Source organism: Pleurodeles waltl, unplaced genomic scaffold, assembly GCF_031143425.1.
Source record: "Pleurodeles waltl isolate 20211129_DDA unplaced genomic scaffold, aPleWal1.hap1.20221129 scaffold_39, whole genome shotgun sequence".
NCBI lineage: Eukaryota > Metazoa > Chordata > Amphibia > Caudata > Salamandridae > Pleurodeles > Pleurodeles waltl.
This window is the reverse complement of record NW_027150097.1, coordinates 2,500,111-2,521,436: the sequence shown is the minus strand read 5'-3', so window position 1 is coordinate 2,521,436 and position 21,326 is coordinate 2,500,111. Positions and strand designations below refer to the sequence as shown.

The window sequence follows — 21,326 nt, the reverse complement described above, 5'->3', positions numbered from 1 at the left end:
TCCATCTGGTTTGTGGACTACTTTTTCTCTTTTTTTCACAGCACGATCTCGTTTGACAGAAGTTGAGCTCATTGCATGACATCGACCCTGTTACATAATTAATTGAACTTTTGCCGGTTACATAGATATTTGCACTTTTGCCGATAGGTTTCAATATGAGTGAACTGTAGCAGGGCGATTGCGCTCAATATTTACATTTAATGAGTCAAGCAAAGTCTGGTTGGGAGTTTACAACTGCTAATAGCTCTATCTCGGAGAAATGCCAGACCAGTTGTATTGCAAGTGCTTGTTTACTCTTTGTATCTGTTCTGCAAATTGCAGCACACCACATGCAAACAGGCAGTAACATGGAGAAATAAAGACATCTGTTCTCCTTACACCAGCCTCGGGGAGGCGCACCATTGTGGCACAAAACCATGACTGTATGTTTTTGTAAACATGGGTTTACATCAAAATCTATGTGTGGGTGTACAAGAAAACCATGTACCACCTGTGGAACACCTACCTGACGCAAAGTAAAGCATGACAGAGCAAGGTGCTGTGTGCTGTTACTTTTTCTTAACATGTGCATGGCTTTGTAAATACCAAAAAACGAATTGTGTTAATGCTGCATCGAAAAAGTGATGCAACCTGATGAAAAATCCGTTTAAACATGGGCCTAAATGTACACTTAAATTCCGGACCCGAAAAATAGAACAAGTTAAAATCTCACAGTGAAATCAGGATGATATTAAAAAATGACATGTGCATTGGAAAGGACGTGGCTGAAGGGGCACCAAAGCCAACGACCAAGTCAAGAATGATATTTTGGGATGTCACACTCTAAACATCCCCCATACTCACACAAGTCAATTGTATGACCCTGTAGGAGTCTTGTGTTTGTCATTCCACTGACACTGTGTGTAATGCCCCCCTTTCTTGCGTGCTTTGCCCTGTGTCGCCTTTGTTTTTCTATCTTGAAAAGAATATTTGTAGTGAGGCTCCCCAATGAACTAAAAAGTGTTGTTAAATCCAAAATGTTTGTGAGACCCCAGTGAGATTTGAACTCACGACCCCTGGTTTACAAGACCAGTGCTCTAACCCCTGAGCTATGGAGCCAGGAGCTTGTCACGATGCCGTGCTGGGGACTATATGAAGGAGCAGAGCATACCTGAGTTACAATGGAATCAGCAGGAGAGAGGATTGTGTGAGTCTGAGAAAGAAAAGGGGCATAGCTTCAAACCTGAATCTGGCATAGCTTTCCAAGGCTACTATTGCCAGTGATTGTGTATTTTAAAAATGTAGTAAATTTGTATCCTTTCAAGGAGTACATCTATGGGTGCAGATTTGCTACTTTTTTGGTAAACTGATCACTAATTGGAATATTTAGAAAGAAGGGACGCAGGGCAGCACAGTGAGCAAAGATCCTTTGTGCGTCACTCGAAGAGAGCAGAACTGAGACATATCTTCACAGAAATGGTGCAGTTCTGCTCTTTGTCTATGCAAAGGTGCACTTCGGGCTGCCTTGAGTGCAAGGGTATCTGCCTTATGTTCAGGAGAGCTGATGTGCATAAAGGGATATCTTCCTCCAACTATCATAGGAGATTTTTTAGAGTCAAGCCTGCGCTAGAATGCGCTTGCGCATGCGTATTGCTTGCGAGACGCTGTTGTAGTTAGAAAAGGGCTAGGAGCCCCGTCCATTTCACGTTGGTGTCTTTCATTGGTTCGTGGGCTTCCCTGTTAAAATCTGCTTGCTTTCGTTAGTGGAAGGCATGCATACGTCATGCCTTTTCCGGTGGTTAGCCCTCCTTGAGCGCAGCGACCAAGTACTGAAAACATAGGAGGCTCGCTGTTTTCCATCTGGTTTGTGGACTACTTTTTCTCTTTTTTTCACAGCACGATCTCGTTTGACAGAAGTCGAGCTCATAGCATGACATCGACCCTGTTACATAATTAATTGAACTTTTGCCGGTTACATAGATAATTGCACTTTTGCCGATAGGTTTCAATATGAGTGAACTGTAGCAGCGCGATTGCGCTCATTATTTACATTTAATGAGTCAAGAAAAGTCTGGTTGGGAGTTTACAACTGCTAATAGCTCTATCTCGGAGAAATGCCAGACCAGTTGTATTGCAAGTGCTTGTTTACTCCTTGTATCTGTTCTGCAAATTGCAGCACACCACATGCAAAGAGGCGGTAACATGGAGAAATAAAGACATCTGTTCTCCTTACACCAGCCTCGGGGAGGCGCACCATTGTGGCACAAAACCATGACTGTATGTTTTTGTAAACCTGGGTTTACATCAAAATCCATGTGTGGATGTGAAAGAAAACCATTTACCACCTGTGGAACACATACCTGACGCAAAGTAAAGCATGGCAGAGCAAGGTGCTGTGTGCTGTTACTTTTTCTTAACATTTGCATGGCTTTGTAAATACCAAAAAACTATTTGTGTTAATGCTGCATCGAAAAGTGATGCAACCCGATGAAAAATCTGTTTAAACATGGGCCTAAATGTAGACTTAAATTCCGGACCCGAAAAAAAGAACAAGTTAAAATCTCACAGTGAAATCAGGATGATATTTAAAAAATGACATGTGCATTGGAAAGGACGTGGCTGAAGGGGCACCAAAGCCAACGACCAAGTCAAGAATGATATTTTGGGATGTCACACTCTAAACATCCCCCATACTCACACAAGTCAATTGTATGACCCTGTAGGAGTCTTGTGTTTGTCATTCCACTGACACTGTGTGTAATGCCCCCCTTTCTTGCGTGCTTTGCCCTGTGTCGCCTTTGTTTTTCTATCTTGAAAAGAATATTTGTAGTGAGGCTCCCCAATGAACTAAAAAGTGTTGTTAAATCCAAAATGTTTATGAGGACCCAGTGAGATTTGAACTCACGACCCCTGGTTTACAAGACCAGGGTTCTAACCCCTGAGCTATGGAGCCAGGATACTAGTCAGGAGGCCGTGCTGGGGACTATATGAAGGAGCAGAGCATACCTGAGTTACAATGGAATCAGCAGGAGAGAGGATTGTGTGAGTCTGAGAAAGAAAAGGGGCATAGCTTCAAACCTGAATCTGGCATAGCTTTCCAAGGCTACTATTGCCAGTGATTGTGTATTTTAAAAAGGTAGTAAATTTGTATCCTTTCAAGGAGTACATCTATGGGTGCAGATTTGCTACTTTTTTGGTAAACTGATCACTAATTGGAATATTTAGAAAGAAGGGACGCAGTGCAGCACAGCCAGCAAAGTTCCTTTGTGCGTCACTCGAAGAGAGCAGAACTGAGACATATCTTCACAGAAATGGTGCAGTTCTGCTCTTTGTCTATGCAAAGGTGCACTTCGGGCTGCCTTGAGTGCAAGGGTATCTGCCTTATGTTCAGGAGAGCTGATGTGCATAAAGGGATATCTTCCTCCAACTATTCAAGGAGATTTTTTAGAGTCAATCCTGCGCTAGAATGCGCTTGCGCATGCGTATTGCTTGCAAGACGCTGTAGTAGTTAGAAAAGGGCTAGGAGCCCCGTCCATTTCACGTTGGTGTCTTTCATTGGTTCGTGGGCTTCCCTGTTAAAATCTGCTTGCTTTCGTTAGTGGAAGGCATGCATACGTCATGACTTTTCCGGTGGCTAGCCCTCCTTGAGCGCAGCGACCAAGTACTGAAAACATAGGAGGCTCGCTGTTTTCCATCTGGTTTGTGGACTATTTTTTCTCTTTTTTTCACAGCACGATCTCGTTTGACAGAAGTCGAGCTCATTGCATGACATCGACCCTGTTACATAATTAATTGAACTTTTGCCGGTTACATAGATAATTGCACTTTTGCCGATAGGTTTCAATCTGAGTGAACTGTAGCAGCGCGATTGCGCTCATTATTTACATTTAATGAGTCAAGAAAAGTCTGGTTGGGAGTTTACAACTGCTAATAGCTCTATCTCGGAGAAATGCCAGACCAGTTGTATTGCAAGTGCTTGTTTACTCTTTGTATCTGTTCTGCAAATTGCACCACACCACATGCAAAGAGGCAGTAACATGGAGAAATAAAGACATCTGTTCTCCTTACACCAGCCTCGGGGAGGCGCACCATTGTGCCACAAAACCATGACTGTATGTTTTTGTAAACATGGGTTAACATCAAAATCCATGTGTGGATGTACAAGAAAACCATGTACCACCTGTGGAACACCTACCTGACGCAAAGTAAAGCATGGCAGAGCAATGTGCTGTGTGCTGTTACTTTTTCTTAACATGTGCATGGCTTTGTAAATACCAAAAAACGAATTGTGTTAATGCTGCATCGAAAAAGTGATGCAACCCGAAGAAAAATCTGTTTAAACATGGGCCTAAATGTACATTTAAATTCCGGACCCGAAAAAAAGAACAAGTTAAAATCTCACAGTGAAATCAGGATGATATTAAAAAAATGACATGTGCATTGGAAAGGACGTGGCTGAAGGGGCACCAAAGCCAACGACCAAGTCAAGAATGATATTTTGGGATGTCACACTCTAAACATCTCCCATACTCACTCAAGTCAATTGTATGACCCTGTAGGAGTCTTGTGTTTGTCATTCCACTGACACTGTGTGTAATGCCCCCCGTTTTTGCTTGCTTTGCCCTGTGTCGCCTTTGTTTTTCTATCTTGAAAAGAATATTTGTAGTGAGGCTCCCCAATGAACTAAAAAGTGTTGTTAAATCCAAAATGTTTGTGAGGCCCCAGCGAGATTTGAACTCACAACCCCTGGTTTACAAGACCAGTGCTCTAACCCCTGAGCTATGGAGCCAGGAGCTTGTCAGGATTCCGTGCTGGGGACTATATGAAGGAGCAGAGCATACCTGAGTTACAATGGAATCAGCAGGAGAGAGGATTGTGTGAGTCTGAGAAAGAAAAGGGGCATAGCTTCAAACCTCAATCTGGCATAGCTTTCCAAGGCTACTATTGCCAGTGATTGTGTATTTTAAAAAGGTAGTAAATTTGTATCCTTTCAAGGAGTACATCTATGGGTGCAGATTTGCTACTTTTTTGGTAAACTGATCACTAATTGGAATATTTAGAAAGAAGGGACGCAGGGCAGCACAGCGAGCAAAGATCCTTTGTGCGTCACTCGAAGAGAGCAGAACTGAGACATATCTTCACAGAAATGGTGCAGTTCTGCTCTTTGTCTATGCAAAGGTGCACTTCGGGCTGCCTTGAGTGCAAGGGTATCTGCCTTATGTTCAGGAGAGCTGATGTGCATAAAGGGATATCTTCCTCCAACTATCATAGGAGATTTTTTAGAGTCAAGCCTGCGCTAGAATGCGCTTGCGCATGCGTATTGCTTGCGAGACGCTGTTGTAGTTAGAAAAGGGCTAGGAGCCCCGTCCATTTCACGTTGGTGTCTTTCATTGGTTCGTGGGCTTCCCTGTTAAAATCTGCTTGCTTTCGTTAGTGGAAGGCATGCATACGTCATGCCTTTTCCGGTGGTTAGCCCTCCTTGAGCGCAGCGACCAAGTACTGAAAACATAGGAGGCTCGCTGTTTTCCATCTGGTTTGTGGACTACTTTTTCTCTTTTTTTTCACAGCACAATCTCGTTTGACAGAAGTCGAGCTCATTGCATGACATCGACCCTGTTACATAATTAATTGAACTTTTGCAGGTTACATAGATAATTGCACTTTTGCCGATAGGTTTCAATATGAGTGAACTGTAGCAGCACGATCGCGCTCATTATTTACATTTAATGAGTCAAGAAAAGTCTGGTTGGGAGTTTACAACTGCTAATAGCTCTATCTCAGAGAAATGCCAGACATGTTGTATTGCAAGTGCTTGTTTACTCTTTGTATCTGTGCTGCAAATTGTAGCACACCACATGCAAAGAGGCAGTGACATGGAGAAATAAAGACATCTGTTCGCCTTACACCAGCCTCGGGTAGGCGCAACATTGTGGCACAAAACCATGACTGTATGTTTTTGTAAATATGGGTTTACATCAAAATCCATGTGTGGATGTATGAGAAAAACATGTACCACCCGTGGAACACCTACCTGACGCAAAGTAAAGCATGGCAGAGCAAGGTGCTGTGTGCTGTTACCTTTTCTTAACATGTGCATGGCTTTGTAAATACCAAAAAACGAATTGTGTTAATGCTACATTGAAAAAGTGATGCAACCCAATGCAAAATCGGTTTAAACATGGGCCTAAATATACACTTACATTCCGGACCCGAAAAAAAGAACAAGTTAAAATATCACAGTGAAATCAGGATGATATTAAAAAAATGACATGTGCATTGGAAAGGACGTGGCTGAAGGGGCACCAAAGCCAACGACCAAGTCAAGAATGATATTTTGGGATGTCACACTCTAAACATCCCCATACTCACAAAAGTCAATTGTATGACCCTGTAGGAGTCTTGTGTTTGTGATTCCACTGACACTGTGTGTAATGCCCCCTTTTCTTGCGTGCTTTGCCCTGTGTCGCCTTTGTTTTTCTATCTTGAAAAGAATATTTGTAGTGAGGCTCCCCAATGAACTAAAAAGTGTTGTTAAATCCAAAATGTTTGGGAGGCCGCAGTGAGATTTGAACTCACAACCCCTGGTTTACAAGACCAGTGCTCTAACCCCTGAGCTATGGAGCCAGGAGCTTGTCAGGATGCCGTGCTGGGTACTATATGAAGGAGCAGAGCATACCTGAGTTACAATGGAATCAGCAGGAGAGAGGATTGTGTGAGTCTGAGAAAGAAAAGGGGCATAGCTTCAAACCTGAATCTGGCATACCTTTCCAAGGCTACTATTGCCAGTGATTGTGTATTTTAAAAAGGTAGTAAATTTGTATCCTTTCAAGGAGTACATCTATGGGTGCAGATTTGCTACTTTTTTGGTAAACTGATCACTAATTGGAATATTTAGAAAGAAGGGACGCAGTGCAGCACAGCCAGCAAAGTTCCTTTGTGCGTCACTCGAAGAGAGCAGAACTGAGACATATCTTCACAGAAATGGTGCAGTTCTGCTCTTTGTCTATGCAAAGGTGCACTTCGGGCTGCCTTGAGTGCAAGGGTATCTGCCTTATGTTCAGGAGAGCTGATGTGCATAAAGTGATATCTTCCTCCAACTATCATAGGAGATTTTTTAGAGTCAAGCCTGCGCTAGAATGCGCTTGCGCATGCGTATTTCTTGCGAGACGCTGTTGTAGTTAGAAAAGGGGTAGGAGCCCCATCCATTTCACGTTGGTGTCTTTCATTGGTTCGTGGGCTTCCCTGTTAAAATCTGCTTGCTTTCGTTAGTGGAAGGCATGCATACGTCATGCTTTTTCCGGTGGTTAGCCCTCCTTGAGCGCAGCGACCAAGTACTGAAAACAAAGGAGGCTCGCTGTTTTCCATCTGGTTTGTGGACTACTTTTTCTCTTTTTTTTCACAGCACAATCTCGTTTGACAGAAGTCGAGCTCATTGCATGACATCAACCCTGTTACATAATTAATTGAACTTTTGCAGGTTACATAGATAATTGCACTTTTGCCGATAGGTTTCAATATGAGTGAACTGTAGCAGCACGATCGCGCTCATTATTTACATTTAATGAGTCAAGAAAAGTCTGGTTGGGAGTTTACAACTGCTAATAGCTCTATCTCAGAGAAATGCCAGACATGTTGTATTGCAAGTGCTTGTTTACTCTTTGTATCTGTGCTGCAAATTGTAGCACACCACATGCAAAGAGGCAGTGACATGGAGAAATAAAGACATCTGTTCGCCTTACACCAGCCTCGGGTAGGCGCAACATTGTGGCACAAAACCATGACTGTATGTTTTTGTAAATATGGGTTTACATCAAAATCCATGTGTGGATGTATGAGAAAAACATGTACCACCCGTGGAACACCTACCTGACGCAAAGTAAAGCATGGCAGAGCAAGGTGCTGTGTGCTGTTACCTTTTCTTAACATGTGCATGGCTTTGTAAATACCAAAAAACGAATTGTGTTAATGCTACATTGAAAAAGTGATGCAACCCAATGCAAAATCGGTTTAAACATGGGCCTAAATATACACTTACATTCCGGACCCGAAAAAAAGAACAAGTTAAAATATCACAGTGAAATCAGGATGATATTAAAAAAATGACATGTGCATTGGAAAGGACGTGGCTGAAGGGGCACCAAAGCCAACGACCAAGTCAAGAATGATATTTTGGGATGTCACACTCTAAACATCCCCATACTCACACAAGTCAATTGTATGACCCTGTAGGAGTCTTGTGTTTGTCATTCCACTGACACTGTGTGTAATGCCCCCTTTTCTTGCGTGCTTTGCCCTGTGTCGCCTTTGTTTTTCTATCTTGAAAAGAATATTTGTAGTGAGGCTCCCCAATGAACTAAAAAGTGTTGTTAAATCCAAAATGTTTGTGAGGCCGCAGTGAGATTTGAACTCACAACCCCTGGTTTACAAGACCAGTGCTCTAACCCCTGAGCTATGGAGCCAGGAGCTTGTCAGGATGCCGTGCTGGGGACTATATGAAGGAGCAGAGCATACCTGAGTTACAATGGAATCAGCAGGAGAGAGGATTGTGTGAGTTTGAGAAAGAAAAGGGGCATAGCTTCAAACCTGAATCTGGCATACCTTTCCAAGGCTACTATTGCCAGTGATTGTGTATTTTAAAAAGGTAGTAAATTTGTATCCTTTCAAGGAGTACATCTATGGGTGCAGATTTGCTACTTTTTTGGTAAACTGATCACTAATTGGAATATTTAGAAAGAAGGGACGCAGTGCAGCACAGCGAGCAAAGTTCCTTTGTGCGTCACTCGAAGAGAGCAGAACTGAGACATATCTTCACAGAAATGGTGCAGTTCTGCTCTTTATCTATGCAAAGGTGCACTTCGGGCTGCCTTGAGTGCAAGGGTATCTGCCTTATGTTCAGGAGAGCTGATGTGCATAAAGGGATATCTTCCTCCAACTATCCTAGGAGATTTTTTAGAGTCAAGCCTGCGCTAGAATGCGCTTGCGCATGCGTATTGCTTGCGAGACGCTGTAGTAGTTAGAAAAGGGCTAGGAGCCCCGTCCATTTCACGTTGGTGTCTTTCATTGGTTTGTGGGCTTCCCTGTTAAAATCTGCTTGCTTTCGTTAGTGGAAGGCATGCATACGTCATGCCTTTTCCGGTGGTTAGCCCTCCTTGAGCGCAGCGACCAAGTACTGAAAACATAGGAGGCTCGCTGTTTTCCATCTGGTTTGTGGACTACTTTTTCTCTTTTTTTCACAGCACGATCTCGTTTGACAGAAGTCGAGCTCATTGCATGACATCGACCCTGTTACATAATTAATTGAACTTTTGCCGGTTACATAGATAATTGCACTTTTGCCGATAGGTTTCAATATGAGTGAACTGTAGCAGGGCGATTGCGCTCATTATTGACATTTAATGAGTCAAGAAAAGTCTGGTTGGGAGTTTACAACTGCTAATAGCTCTATCTCGGAGAAATGCCAGACCAGTTGTATTGCAAGTGCTTGTTTACTCTTTGTATCTGTTCTGCAAATTGCAGCACACCACATGCAAAGAGGCAGTAACATGGAGAAATAAAGACATCTGTTCTCCTTACACCAGCCTCGGGGAGGCGCACCATTGTGGCACAAAACCATGACTGTATGTTTTTGTAAACATGGGTTTACATCAAAATCCATGTGTGGATGTACAAGAAAACCATGTACCACCTGTGGAACACCTACCTGACGCAAAGTAAAGCATGGCAGAGCAATGTGCTGTGTGCTGTTACTTTTTCTTAACATGTGCATGGCTTTGTAAATACCAAAAAACGAATTGTGTTAATGCTGCATCGAAAAAGTGATGCAACCCGATGAAAAATCTGTTTCAACATGGTCCTAAATGTACATTTAAATTCCGGACCCGAAAAAAAGAACAAGTTAAAATCTCACAGTGAAATCAGGATGATATTAAAAAAATGACATGTGCATTGGAAAGGACGTGGCTGAAGGGGCACCAAAGCCAACGACCAAGTGAAGAATGATATTTTGGGATGTCACACTCTAAACATCCCCCATACTCACACAAGTCAATTGTATGACCCTGTAGGAGTCTTGTGTTTGTCATTCCACTGACACTGTGTGTAATGCCCCCCGTTCTTGCGTGCTTTGCCCTGTGTCGCCTTTGTTTTTCTATCTTGAAAAGAATATTTGTAGAGAGGCTCCCCAATGAACTAAAAAGTGTTGTTAAATCCAAAATGTTTGTGAGGCCTCAGTGAGATTTAAACTCACGACCCCTGGTTTACAAGACCAGTGCTCTAACCCCTGTGCTTTGGAGCCAGGAGCTTGTCAGGATGCCGTGCTGGGGACTATATGAAGGAGCAGAGCGTACCTGAGTTACAATGGAATCAGCAGAAGAGAGGATTGTGTGAGTCTGGGAAAGAAAAGGGGCATAGCTTCAAACCTGAATCTAGCATAGCTTTCCAAGGCTACTATTGCCAGTGATTGTGTATTTTAAAAAGGTAGTAAATTTGTATCCTTTCAAGGAGTACATCTATGGGTGCAGATTTGCTACTTTTTTGGTAAACTGATCACTAATTGGAATATTTAGAAAGAAGGGACGCAGGGCAGCACAGCGAGCAAAGATCCTTTGTGCGTCACTCGAAGAGAACAGAACTGAGACATATCTTCACAGAAATGGTGCAGTTCTGCTCTTTGTCTATGCAAAGGTGCACTTCGGGCTGCCTTGAGTGCAAGGGTATCTGCCTTATGTTCAGGAGAGCTGATGTGCATAAAGGGATATCTTCCTCCAACTATCATAGGAGATTTTTTAGAGTCAAGCCTGCGCTAGAATGCGCTTGCGCATGCGTATTGCTTGCGAGACGCTGTTGTAGTTAGAAAAGGGCTAGGAGCCCCGTCCATTTCACGTTGGTGTCTTTCATTGGTTCGTGGGCTTCCCTGTTAAAATCTGCTTGCTTTCGTTAGTGGAAGGCATGCATACGTCATGCCTTTTCCGGTAGTTAGCCCTCCTTGAGCGCAGCGACCAAGTACTGAAAACATAGGAGGCTCGCTGTTTTCCATCTGGTTTGTGGACTACTTTTTCTCTTTTTTTCACAGCACGATCTCGTTTGACAGAAGTCGAGCTCATAGCACGACATCGACCCTGTTACATAATTAATTGAACTTTTGCCGGTTACATAGATAATTGCACTTTTGCCGATAGGTTTCAATATGAGTGAACTGTAGCAGCGCGATTGCGCTCATTATTTACATTTAATGAGTCAAGAAAAGTCTGGTTGGGAGTTTACAACTGCTAATAGCTCTATCTCAGAGAAATGCCAGACATGTTGTATTGCAAGTGCTTGTTTACTCTTTGTATCTGTGCTGCAAATTGTAGCACACCACATGCAAAGAGGCAGTGACATGGAGAAATAAAGACATCTGTTCGCCTTACACCAGCCTCGGGTAGGCGCAACATTGTGGCACAAAACCATGACTGTATGTTTTTGTAAATATGGGTTTACATCAAAATCCATGTGTGGATGTATGAGAAAAACATGTACCACCCGTGGAACACCTACCTGACGCAAAGTAAAGCATGGCAGAGCAAGGTGCTGTGTGCTGTTACCTTTTCTTAACATGTGCATGGCTTTGTAAATACCAAAAAACGAATTGTGTTAATGCTACATTGAAAAAGTGATGCAACCCAATGCAAAATCGGTTTAAACATGGGCCTAAATATACACTTACATTCCGGACCCGAAAAAAAGAACAAGTTAAAATATCACAGTGAAATCAGGATGATATTAAAAAAATGACATGTGCATTGGAAAGGACGTGGCTGAAGGGGCACCAAAGCCAACGACCAAGTCAAGAATGATATTTTGGGATGTCACACTCTAAACATCCCCATACTCACACAAGTCAATTGTATGACCCTGTAGGAGTCTTGTGTTTGTGATTCCACTGACACTGTGTGTAATGCCCCCTTTTCTTGCGTGCTTTGCCCTGTGTCGCCTTTGTTTTTCTATCTTGAAAAGAATATTTGTAGTGAGGCTCCCCAATGAACTAAAAAGTGTTGTTAAATCCAAAATGTTTGTGAGGCCGCAGTGAGATTTGAACTTACAACCCCTGGTTTACAAGACCAGTGCTCTATCCCCTGAGCTATGGAGCCAGGAGCTTGTCAGGCTGCCGTGCTGGGGACTATATGAAGGAGCAGAGCATACCTGAGTTACAATGGAATCAGCAGGAGAGAGGATTGTGTGAGTCTGAGAAAGAAAAGGGGCATAGCTTCAAACCTGAATCTGGCATACCTTTCCAAGGCTACTATTGCCAGTGATTGTGTATTTTAAAAAGGTAGTAAATTTGTATCCTTTCAAGGAGTACATCTATGGGTGCAGATTTGCTACTTTTTTGGTAAACTGATCACTAATTGGAATATTTAGAAAGAAGGGACGCAGTGCAGCACAGCGAGCAAAGTTCCTTTGTGCGTCACTCGAAGAGAGCAGAACTGAGACATATCTTCACAGAAATGGTGCAGTTCTTCTCTTTGTCTATGCAAAGGTGCACTTCGGGCTGCCTTGAGTGCAAGGGTATCTGCCTTATGTTCAGGAGAGGTGATGTGCATAAAGGGATATCATCCTCCAACTATCATAGGAGATTTTTTAGAGTCCAGCCTGCGCTAGAATGCACTTGCGCATGCGTATTGCTTGCGAGACGCTGTTGTAGTTAGAAAAGGGCTAGGAGCCCCGTCCATTTCACTTTGGTGTCTTTCATTGGTTCGTGGGCTTCCCTGTTAAAATCTGCTTGCTTTCGTTAGTGGAAGGCATGCATACGTCATGCTTTTTCCGGTGGTTAGCCCTCCTTGAGCGCAGCGACCAAGTACTGAAAACAAAGGAGGCTCGCTGTTTTCCATCTGGTTTGTGGACTACTTTTTCTCTTTTTTTTCACAGCACAATCTCGTTTGACAGAAGTCGAGCTCATTGCATGACATCAACCCTGTTACATAATTAATTGAACTTTTGCCGGTTACATAGATAATTGCACTTTTGCCGATAGGTTTCAATATGAGTGAACTGTAGCAGCACGATCGCGCTCATTATTTACATTTAATGAGTCAAGAAAAGTCTGGTTGGGAGTTTACAACTGCTAATAGCTCTATCTCGGAGAAATGCCAGACCAGTTGTATTGCAAGTGCTTGTTTACTCCTTGTATCTGTTCTGCAAATTGCAGCACACCACATGCAAAGAGGCAGTAACATGGAGAAATAAAGACATCTGTTCTCCTTACACCAGCCTCGGGGAGGCGCACCATTGTGGCACAAAATCATGACTGTATGTTTTTGTAAACATGGGTTTACATCAAAATCCATGTGTGGATGTACAAGAAAACCATGTACCACCTGTGGAACACCTACCTGACGCAAGGTAAAGCATGGCAGAGCAAGGTGCTGTGTGCTGTTACTTTTTCTTAACATGTGCATGGCTTTGTAAATACCAAAAAACGAATTGTGTTAATGCTGCATCGAAAAAGTGATGCAACCCGATGAAAAATCTGTTTAAACATGGGTCTAAATGTACACTTAAATTCCGGACCCGAAAAAAAGAACAACTTAAAATCTCACAGTGAAATCAGGATGATATTAAAAAAATGACATGTGCATTGGAAAGGACGTGGCTGAAGGGGCACCAAAGCCAATGACCAAGTCAAGAATGATATTTTGGGATGTCACACTCTAAACATCCCCCATACTCACACAAGTCAATTGTATGACCCTGTAGGAGTCTTGTGTTTGTCATTCCACTGACACTGTGTGTAATGCCCCCCTTTCTTGCGTGCTTTGCCCTGTGTCGCCTTTGTTTTTCTATCTTGAAAAGAATATTTGTAGTGAGGCTCCCCAATGAACTAAAAAGTGTTGTTAAATCCAAAATGTTTGTGAGGCCCGAGTGAGATTTGAACTCACGACCCCTGGTTTACAAGACCAGTGCTCTAACCCCTGAGCTATGGAGCAAGGAGCTTGTCAGGACGCTGTGCTGGGGACCATATGAAGGAGCAGAGCATACCTGAGTTACAATGGAATCAGCAGGAGAGAGGATTGTGTGAGTCTGAGAAAGAAAAGGGGCATAGCTTCAAACCTGAATCTGGCATAGCTTTCCAAGGCTACTATTGCCAGTGATTGTGTATTTTAAAAAGGTAGTAAATTTGTATCCTTTCAAGGAGTACATCTATGGGTGCAGATTTGCTACTTTTTTGGTAAACTGATCACTAATTGGAATATTTAGAAAGAAGGGACGCAGTGCAGCACAGCCAGCAAAGTTCCTTTGTGCGTCACTCGAAGAGAGCAGAACTGAGACATATCTTCACAGAAATGGTGCAGTTCTGCTCTTTGTCTATGCAAAGGTGTACTTCGGGCTGCCTTGAGTGCAAGGGTATCTGCCTTATGTTCAGGAGAGCTGATGTGCATAAAGGGATATCTTCCTCCAACTATCCTAGGAGATTTTTTAGAGTCAAGCCTGCGCTAGAATGCGCTTGCGCATGCGTATTGCTTGCGAGACGCTGTAGTAGTTAGAAAAGGGCTAGGAGCCCCGTCCATTTCACGTTGGTGTCTTTCATTGGTTCGTGGGCTTCCCTGTTAAAATCTGCTTGCTTTCGTTAGTGGAAGGCATGCATACGTCATGCCTTTTCCGGTGGTTAGCCCTCCTTGAGCGCAGCGACCAAGTACTGAAAACATAGGAGGCTCGCTGTTTTCCATCTGGTTTGTGGACTACTTTTTCTCTTTTTTTCACAGCACGATCTCGTTTGACAGAAGTCGAGCTCATTGCATGACATCGACCCTGTTACATAATTAATTGAACTTTTGCCGGTTACATAGATAATTGCACTTTTGCCGATAGGTTTCAATATGAGTGAACTGTAGCAGGGCGATTGCGCTCATTATTTACATTTAATGAGTCAAGAAAAGTCTGGTTGGGAGTTTACAACTGCTAATAGCTCTATCTCGGAGAAATGCCAGACCAGTTGTATTGCAAGTGCTTGTTTACTCTTTGTATCTGTTCTGCAAATTGCAGCACACCACATGCAAAGAGGCAGTAACATGGAGAAATAAAGACATCTGTTCTCCTTACACCAGCCTCGGGGAGGCGCACCATTGTGGCACAAAACCATGACTGTATGTTTTTGTAAACATGGGTTTACATCAAAATCCATGTGTGGATGTACAAGAAAACCATGTACCACCTGTGGAACACCTACCTGACGCAAAGTAAAGCATGGCAGAGCAAGGTGCTGTGTGCTGTTACTTTTTCTTAACATGTGCATGGCTTTGTAAATACCAAAAAACGAATTGTGTTAATGCTGCATCGAAAAAGTGATGCAACCCGATGAAAAATCTGTTTAAACATGGGCCTAAATGTACACTTAAATTCCGGACCCGAAAAAAAGAACAAGTTAAAATCTCACAGTGAAATCAGGATGATATTAAAAAAATGACATGTGCATTGAAAAGGACGTGGCTGAAGGGGCACCAAAGCCAACGACCAAGTCAAGAATGATATTTTGGGATGTCACACTCTAAACATCCCCCATACTCACACAAGTCAATTGTATGACCCTGTAGGAGTCTTGTGTTTGTCATTCCGCTGACACTGTGTGTAATGCCCCCCGTTCTTGCGTGCTTTGCCCTGTGTCGCCTTTGTTTTTCTATCTTGAAAAGAATATTTGTAGTGAGGCTCCCCAATGAACTAAAAAGTGTTGTTAAATCCAAAATGTTTGTGAGGCCTCAGTGAGATTTAAACTCACGACCCCTGGTTTACAAAACCAGTGCTCTAACCCCTGAGCTTTGGAGCCAGGAGCTTGTCAGGATGCCGTGCTGGGGACTATATGAAGGAGCAGAGCGTACCTGAGTTACAATGGAATCAGTAGAAGAGAGGATTGTGTGAGTCTGAGAAAGAAAAGGGGCATAGCTTCAAACCTGAATCTAGCATAGCTTTCCAAGGCTACTATTGCCAGTGATTGTGTATTTTAAAAAGGTAGTAAATTTGTATCCTTTCAAGGAGTACATCTATGGGTGCAGAGTTGCTACTTTTTTGGTAAATTGATCACTAATTGGAATATTTAGAAAGAAGGGACGCAGTGCAGCACAGCGAGCAAAGTTCCTTTGTGCGTCACTCGAAGAGAGCAGAACTGAGACATATCTTCACAGAAATGGTGCAGTTCTGCTCTTTGTCTATGCAAAGGTGCACTTCGGGCTGCCTTGAGTGCAAGGGTATCTGCCTTATGTTCAGGAGAGCTGATGTGCATAAAGGGATATCTTCCTCCAACTATCATAGGAGATTTTTTAGAGTCAAGCCTGCGCTAGAATGCGCTTGCGCATGCGTATTTCTTGCGAGACTCTATTGTACTTAGAAAAGGGCTAGGAGCCCCGTCCATTTCACGTTGGTGTCTTTCATTGGTTCGTGGGCTTCCCTGTTAAAATCTGCTTGCTTTCGTTAGTGGAAGGCATGCATACGTCATACCTTTTCCGGTGGTTAGCCCTCCTTGAGTGCAGCGACCAAGTACTGAAAACATAGGAGGCTCGCTGTTTTCCATCTGGTTTTTTGACTACTTTTTCTCTTTTTTTTTTCACAGCACGATCTCGTTTTACAGAAGTCGAGCTCATTGCATGACATCGACCCTGTTACATAATTAATTGAACTTTTGCCGGTTACATAGATAATTGCACTTTTGCCGATAGGTTTCAATATGAGTGAACTGTAGCAGCGCGATTGCGCTCATTATTTACATTTAATGAGTCAAGAAAAGTCTGGTTGGGAGTTTACAACTGCTAATAGCTCTATCTCGGAGAAATGCCAGACCAGTTGTCTTGCAAGTGCTTGTTTACTCTTTGTATCTGTTCTGCAAATTGCAGCACACCACATGCAAAGAGGCAGTAACATGGAGAAATAAAGACATCTGTTCTCCATACACCAGCCTCGGGGAGGCGCACCCTTGTGGCACAAAACCATGACTGTATGTTTTTGTAAACATGGGTTTACATCAAAATCCATGTGTGGATGTACAAGAAAACCATGTACCACCTGTGGAACACCTACCTGACGCAAAGTAAAGCATGGCAGAGCAAGGTGCTGTGTGCTGTTACTTTTTCTTAACATGTGCATGGCTTTGTAAATACCAAAAAACTAATTGTGTTAATGCTGCATCGAAAAAGTGATGCAACCCGATGAAAAATCTGCTTAAACATGGGCCTAAATGTACACTTAAATTCCGGACCCGAAAAAAAGAACAAGTTAAAATCTCACAGTGAAATCAGGATGATATTAAAAAAATGACATGTGCATTGGAAAGGACGTGGCTGAAGGGGCACCAAAGCCAACGACCAAGTCAAGAATGATATTTTGGGATGTCACACTCTAAACATCCCCCATACTCACACAAGTCAATTGTATGACCCTGTAGGAGTCTTGTGTTTGTCATTCCACTGACACTGTGTGTAATGCCCCCCTTTCTTGCGTGCTTTGCCCTGTGTCGCCTTTGTTTTTCTATCTTGAAAAGAATATTTGTAGTGAGGCTCCCCAATGAACTAAAAAGTGTTGTTAAATCCAAAATGTTTGTGAGGCCCCAGTGAGATTTGAACTCACGACCGCTGGTTTACAAGACCAGTGCTCTAACCCCTGAGCTATGGAGCCAGGAGCTTGTCAAGATGCCGTGCTGGGGACTATATGAAGGAGCAGAGCATACCTGAGTTACAATGGAATCAGCAGGAGAGAGGATTGTGTGAGTCTGAGAAAGAAAAGGGGCATAGCTTCAAACCTGAATCTGGCATAGCTTTCCAAGGCTACTATTGCCAGTGATTGTGTATTTTAAAAAGGAAGTAGATTTGTATCCTTTCAAGGAGTACATCTATGGGTGCAGATTTGCTACTTTTTTGGTAAACTGATCACTAATTGGAATATTTAGAAAGAAGGGACGCAGTGCAGCACAGCCAGCAAAGTTCCTTTGTGCGTCACTCGAAGAGAGCAGAACTGAGACATATCTTCACAGAAATGGTGCAGTTCTGCTCTTTGTCTATGCAAAGGTGCACTTCGGGCTGCCTTGAGTGCAAGGGTATCTGCCTTATGTTCAGGAGAGCTGATGTGCATAAAGGGATATCTTCCTCCAACTATCCTAGGAGATTTTTTAGAGTCAAGCCTGCGCTAGAATGCGCTTGCGCATGCGTATTGCTTGCGAGACGCTGTAGTAGTTAGAAAAGGGCTAGGAGCCCCGTCCATTTCACGTTGGTGTCTTTCATTGGTTCGTGGGCTTCCCTGTTAAAATCTGCTTGCTTTCGTTAGTGGAAGGCATGCATACGTCATGCCTTTTCCGGTGGTTAGCCCTCCTTGAGCGCAGCGACAAAGTACTGAAAACATAGGAGGCTCGCTGTTTTCCATCTGGTTTGTGGACTACTTGTTCTCTTTTTTTCACAGCACGATCTCGTTTGACAGAAGTCGAGCTCATTGCATGACATCGACCCTGTTACATAATTAATTGAACTTTTGCCGGTTACATAGATAATTGCACTTTTGCCGATAGGTTTCAATATGAGTGAACTGTAGCAGGGCGATTGCGCTCATTATTTACATTTAATGAGTCAAGAAAAGTCTGTTTGGCAGTTTACAACTGCTAATAGCTCTATCTCGGAGAAATGCCAGACCAGTTGTATTGCAAGTGCTTGTTTACTCTTTGTATCTGTTCTGCAAATTGCAGCACACCACATGCAAAGAGGCAGTAACATGGAGAAATAAAGACATCTGTTCTCCTTACACCAGCCTCGGGGAGGCGCACCATTGTGGCACAAAACCATGACTGTATGTTTTTGTAAACATGGGTTTACATCAAAATCCATGTGTGGTGTACAAGAAAACCATGTACCACCTGTGGAACACCTACCTGACGCAAAGTAAAGCATGGCAGAGCAAGGTGCTGTGTGCTGTTACTTTTTCTTAACATGTGCATGGCTTTGTAAATACCAAAAAACAAATTGTGTTAATGCTGCATCCAAAAAGTGATGCAACCCGATGAAAAATCCGTTTAAACATGGGCCTAAATGTACACTTAAATTCCGGACCCGAAAAAAAGAACAAGTTAAAATCTCACAGTGAAATCAGGATGATATTAAAAAATGACATGTGCATTGGAAAGGATGTGGCTGAAGGGGCACCAAAGCCAACGACCAAGTCAAGAATGATATTTTGGGATGTCACACTCTAAACATCCCCCATACTCACACAAGTCAATTGTATGACCCTGTAGGAGTCTTGTGTTTGTCATTCCACTGACACTGTGTGTAATGCCCCCCGTTCTTGCGTGCTTTGCCCTGTGTCGCCTTTGTTTTTCTATCTTGAAAAGAATATTTGTAGTGAGACTCCCCAATGAACTAAAAAGTGTTGTTAAATCCAAAATGTTTGTGAGGCCTCAGTGAGATTTAAACTCACGACCCCTGGTTTACAAGACCAGTGCTCTAACCCCTGTGCTTTGGAGCCAGGAGCTTGTCAGGATGCCGTGCTGGGGACTATATGAAGGAGCAGAGCGTACCTGAGTTACAATGGAATCAGCAGAAGAGAGGATTGTGTGAGTCTGGGAAAGAAAAGGGGCATAGCTTCAAACCTGAATCTAGCATAGCTTTCCAAGGCTACTATTGCCAGTGATTGTGTATTTTAAAAAGGTAGTAAATTTGTATCCTTTCAAGGAGTACATCTATGGGTGCAGATTTGCTACTTTTTTGGTAAACTGATCACTAATTGGAATATTTAGAAAGAAGGGACGCAGGGCAGCACAGCGAGCAAAGATCCTTTGTGCGTCACTCGAAGAGAGCAGAACTGAGACATATCTTCACAGAAATGGTGCAGTTCTGCTCTTTGTCTATGCAAAGGTGCACTTCGGGCTGCCTTGAGTGCAAGGGTATCTGCCTTATGTTCAGGAGAGCTGATGTGCATAAAGGGATATCTTCCTCCAACTATCATAGGAGATTTTTTAGAGTCAAGCCTGCGCTAGAATGCGCTTGCGCATGCGTATTTCTTGCGAGACGCTGTTGTAGTTAGAAAAGGGGTAGGAGCCCCATCCATTTCACGTTGGTGTCTTTCATTGGTTCGTGGGCTTCCCTGTTAAAATCTGCTTGCTTTCGTTAGTGGAAGGCATGCATACGTCATGCTTTTTCCGGTGGTTAGCCCTCCTTGAGCGCAGCGACCAAGTACTGAAAACAAAGGAGGCTCGCTGTTTTCCATCTGGTTTGTGGACTACTTTTTCTCTTTTTTTTCACAGCACAATCTCGTTTGACAGAAGTCGAGCTCATTGCATGACATCAACCCTGTTACATAATTAATTGAACTTTTGCAGGTTACATAGATAATTGCACTTTTGCCGATAGCTTTCAATATGAGTGAACTGTAGCAGCACGATCGCGCTCATTATTTACATTTAATGAGTCAAGAAAAGTCTGGTTGGGAGTTTACAACTGCTAATAGCTCTATCTCAGAGAAATGCCAGAAATGTTGTATTGCAAGTGCTTGTTTACTCTTTGTATCTGTGCTGCAAATTGTAGCACACCACATGCAAAGAGGCAGTGACATGGAGAAATAAAGACATCTGTTCGCCTTACACCAGCCTCGGGTAGGCGCAACATTGTGGCACAAAACCATGACTGTATGTTTTTGTAAATATGGGTTTACATCAAAATCCATGTGTGGATGTATGAGAAAAACATGTACCACCCGTGGAACACCTACCTGACGCAAAGTAAAGCATGGCAGAGCAAGGTGCTGTGTGCTGTTACCTTTTCTTAACATGTGCATGGCTTTGTAAATACCAAAAAACGAATTGTGTTAATGCTACATTGAAAAAGTGATGCAACCCAATGCAAAATCGGTTTAAACATGGGCCTAAATATACACTTACATTCCGGACCCGAAAAAAAGAACAAGTTAAAATATCACAGTGAAATCAGGATGATTTTAAAAAAATGACATGTGCATTGGAAAGGACGTGGCTGAAGGGGCACCAAAGCCAACGACCAAGTCAAGAATGATATTTTGGGATGTCACACTCTAAACATCCCAATACTCACACAAGTCAATTGTATGACCCTGTAGGAGTCTTGTGTTTGTCATTCCACTGACACTGTGTGTAATGCCCCCTTTTCTTGCGTGCTTTGCCCTGTGTCGCCTTTGTTTTTCTATCTTGAAAAGAATATTTGTAGTGAGGCTCCCCAATGAACTAAAAAGTGTTGTTAAATCCAAAATGTTTGTGAGGCCGCAGTGAGATTTGAACTCACAACCCCTGGTTTACAAGACCAGTGCTCTAACCCCTGAGCTAAGGAGCCAGGAGCTTGTCAGGATGCCGTGCTGGGGACTATATGAAGGAG

General features: G+C 43.0%; 8 non-coding genes across 8 annotated transcripts; all 8 read right to left on the bottom strand.

Annotated features, from left to right (window-relative positions):
- Positions 1–1,025: 1,025 nt before the first annotated feature.
- TRNAT-UGU (transfer RNA threonine (anticodon UGU)) lies at positions 1,026–1,098 on the bottom strand. The gene has a single exon. It is a non-coding gene; the product is annotated as a tRNA-Thr (tRNA).
- Positions 1,099–2,859: 1,761 nt separating this feature from the next.
- On the bottom strand, positions 2,860–2,932 carry TRNAT-UGU (transfer RNA threonine (anticodon UGU)). The gene has a single exon. It is a non-coding gene; the product is annotated as a tRNA-Thr (tRNA).
- Positions 2,933–4,695: 1,763 nt separating this feature from the next.
- TRNAT-UGU (transfer RNA threonine (anticodon UGU)) lies at positions 4,696–4,768 on the bottom strand. The gene has a single exon. It is a non-coding gene; the product is annotated as a tRNA-Thr (tRNA).
- Positions 4,769–6,530: 1,762 nt separating this feature from the next.
- On the bottom strand, positions 6,531–6,603 carry TRNAT-UGU (transfer RNA threonine (anticodon UGU)). The gene has a single exon. It is a non-coding gene; the product is annotated as a tRNA-Thr (tRNA).
- Positions 6,604–8,365: 1,762 nt separating this feature from the next.
- On the bottom strand, positions 8,366–8,438 carry TRNAT-UGU (transfer RNA threonine (anticodon UGU)). The gene has a single exon. It is a non-coding gene; the product is annotated as a tRNA-Thr (tRNA).
- A 5,432-nt stretch (positions 8,439–13,870) lies between these two features.
- On the bottom strand, positions 13,871–13,943 carry TRNAT-UGU (transfer RNA threonine (anticodon UGU)). The gene has a single exon. It is a non-coding gene; the product is annotated as a tRNA-Thr (tRNA).
- Positions 13,944–17,543: 3,600 nt separating this feature from the next.
- Positions 17,544–17,616, bottom strand: TRNAT-UGU (transfer RNA threonine (anticodon UGU)). Its single transcript has one exon. It is a non-coding gene; the product is annotated as a tRNA-Thr (tRNA).
- Positions 17,617–21,211: 3,595 nt separating this feature from the next.
- Positions 21,212–21,284, bottom strand: TRNAT-UGU (transfer RNA threonine (anticodon UGU)). The gene has a single exon. It is a non-coding gene; the product is annotated as a tRNA-Thr (tRNA).
- Between the last annotated feature and the right edge of the window lie 42 nt (positions 21,285–21,326).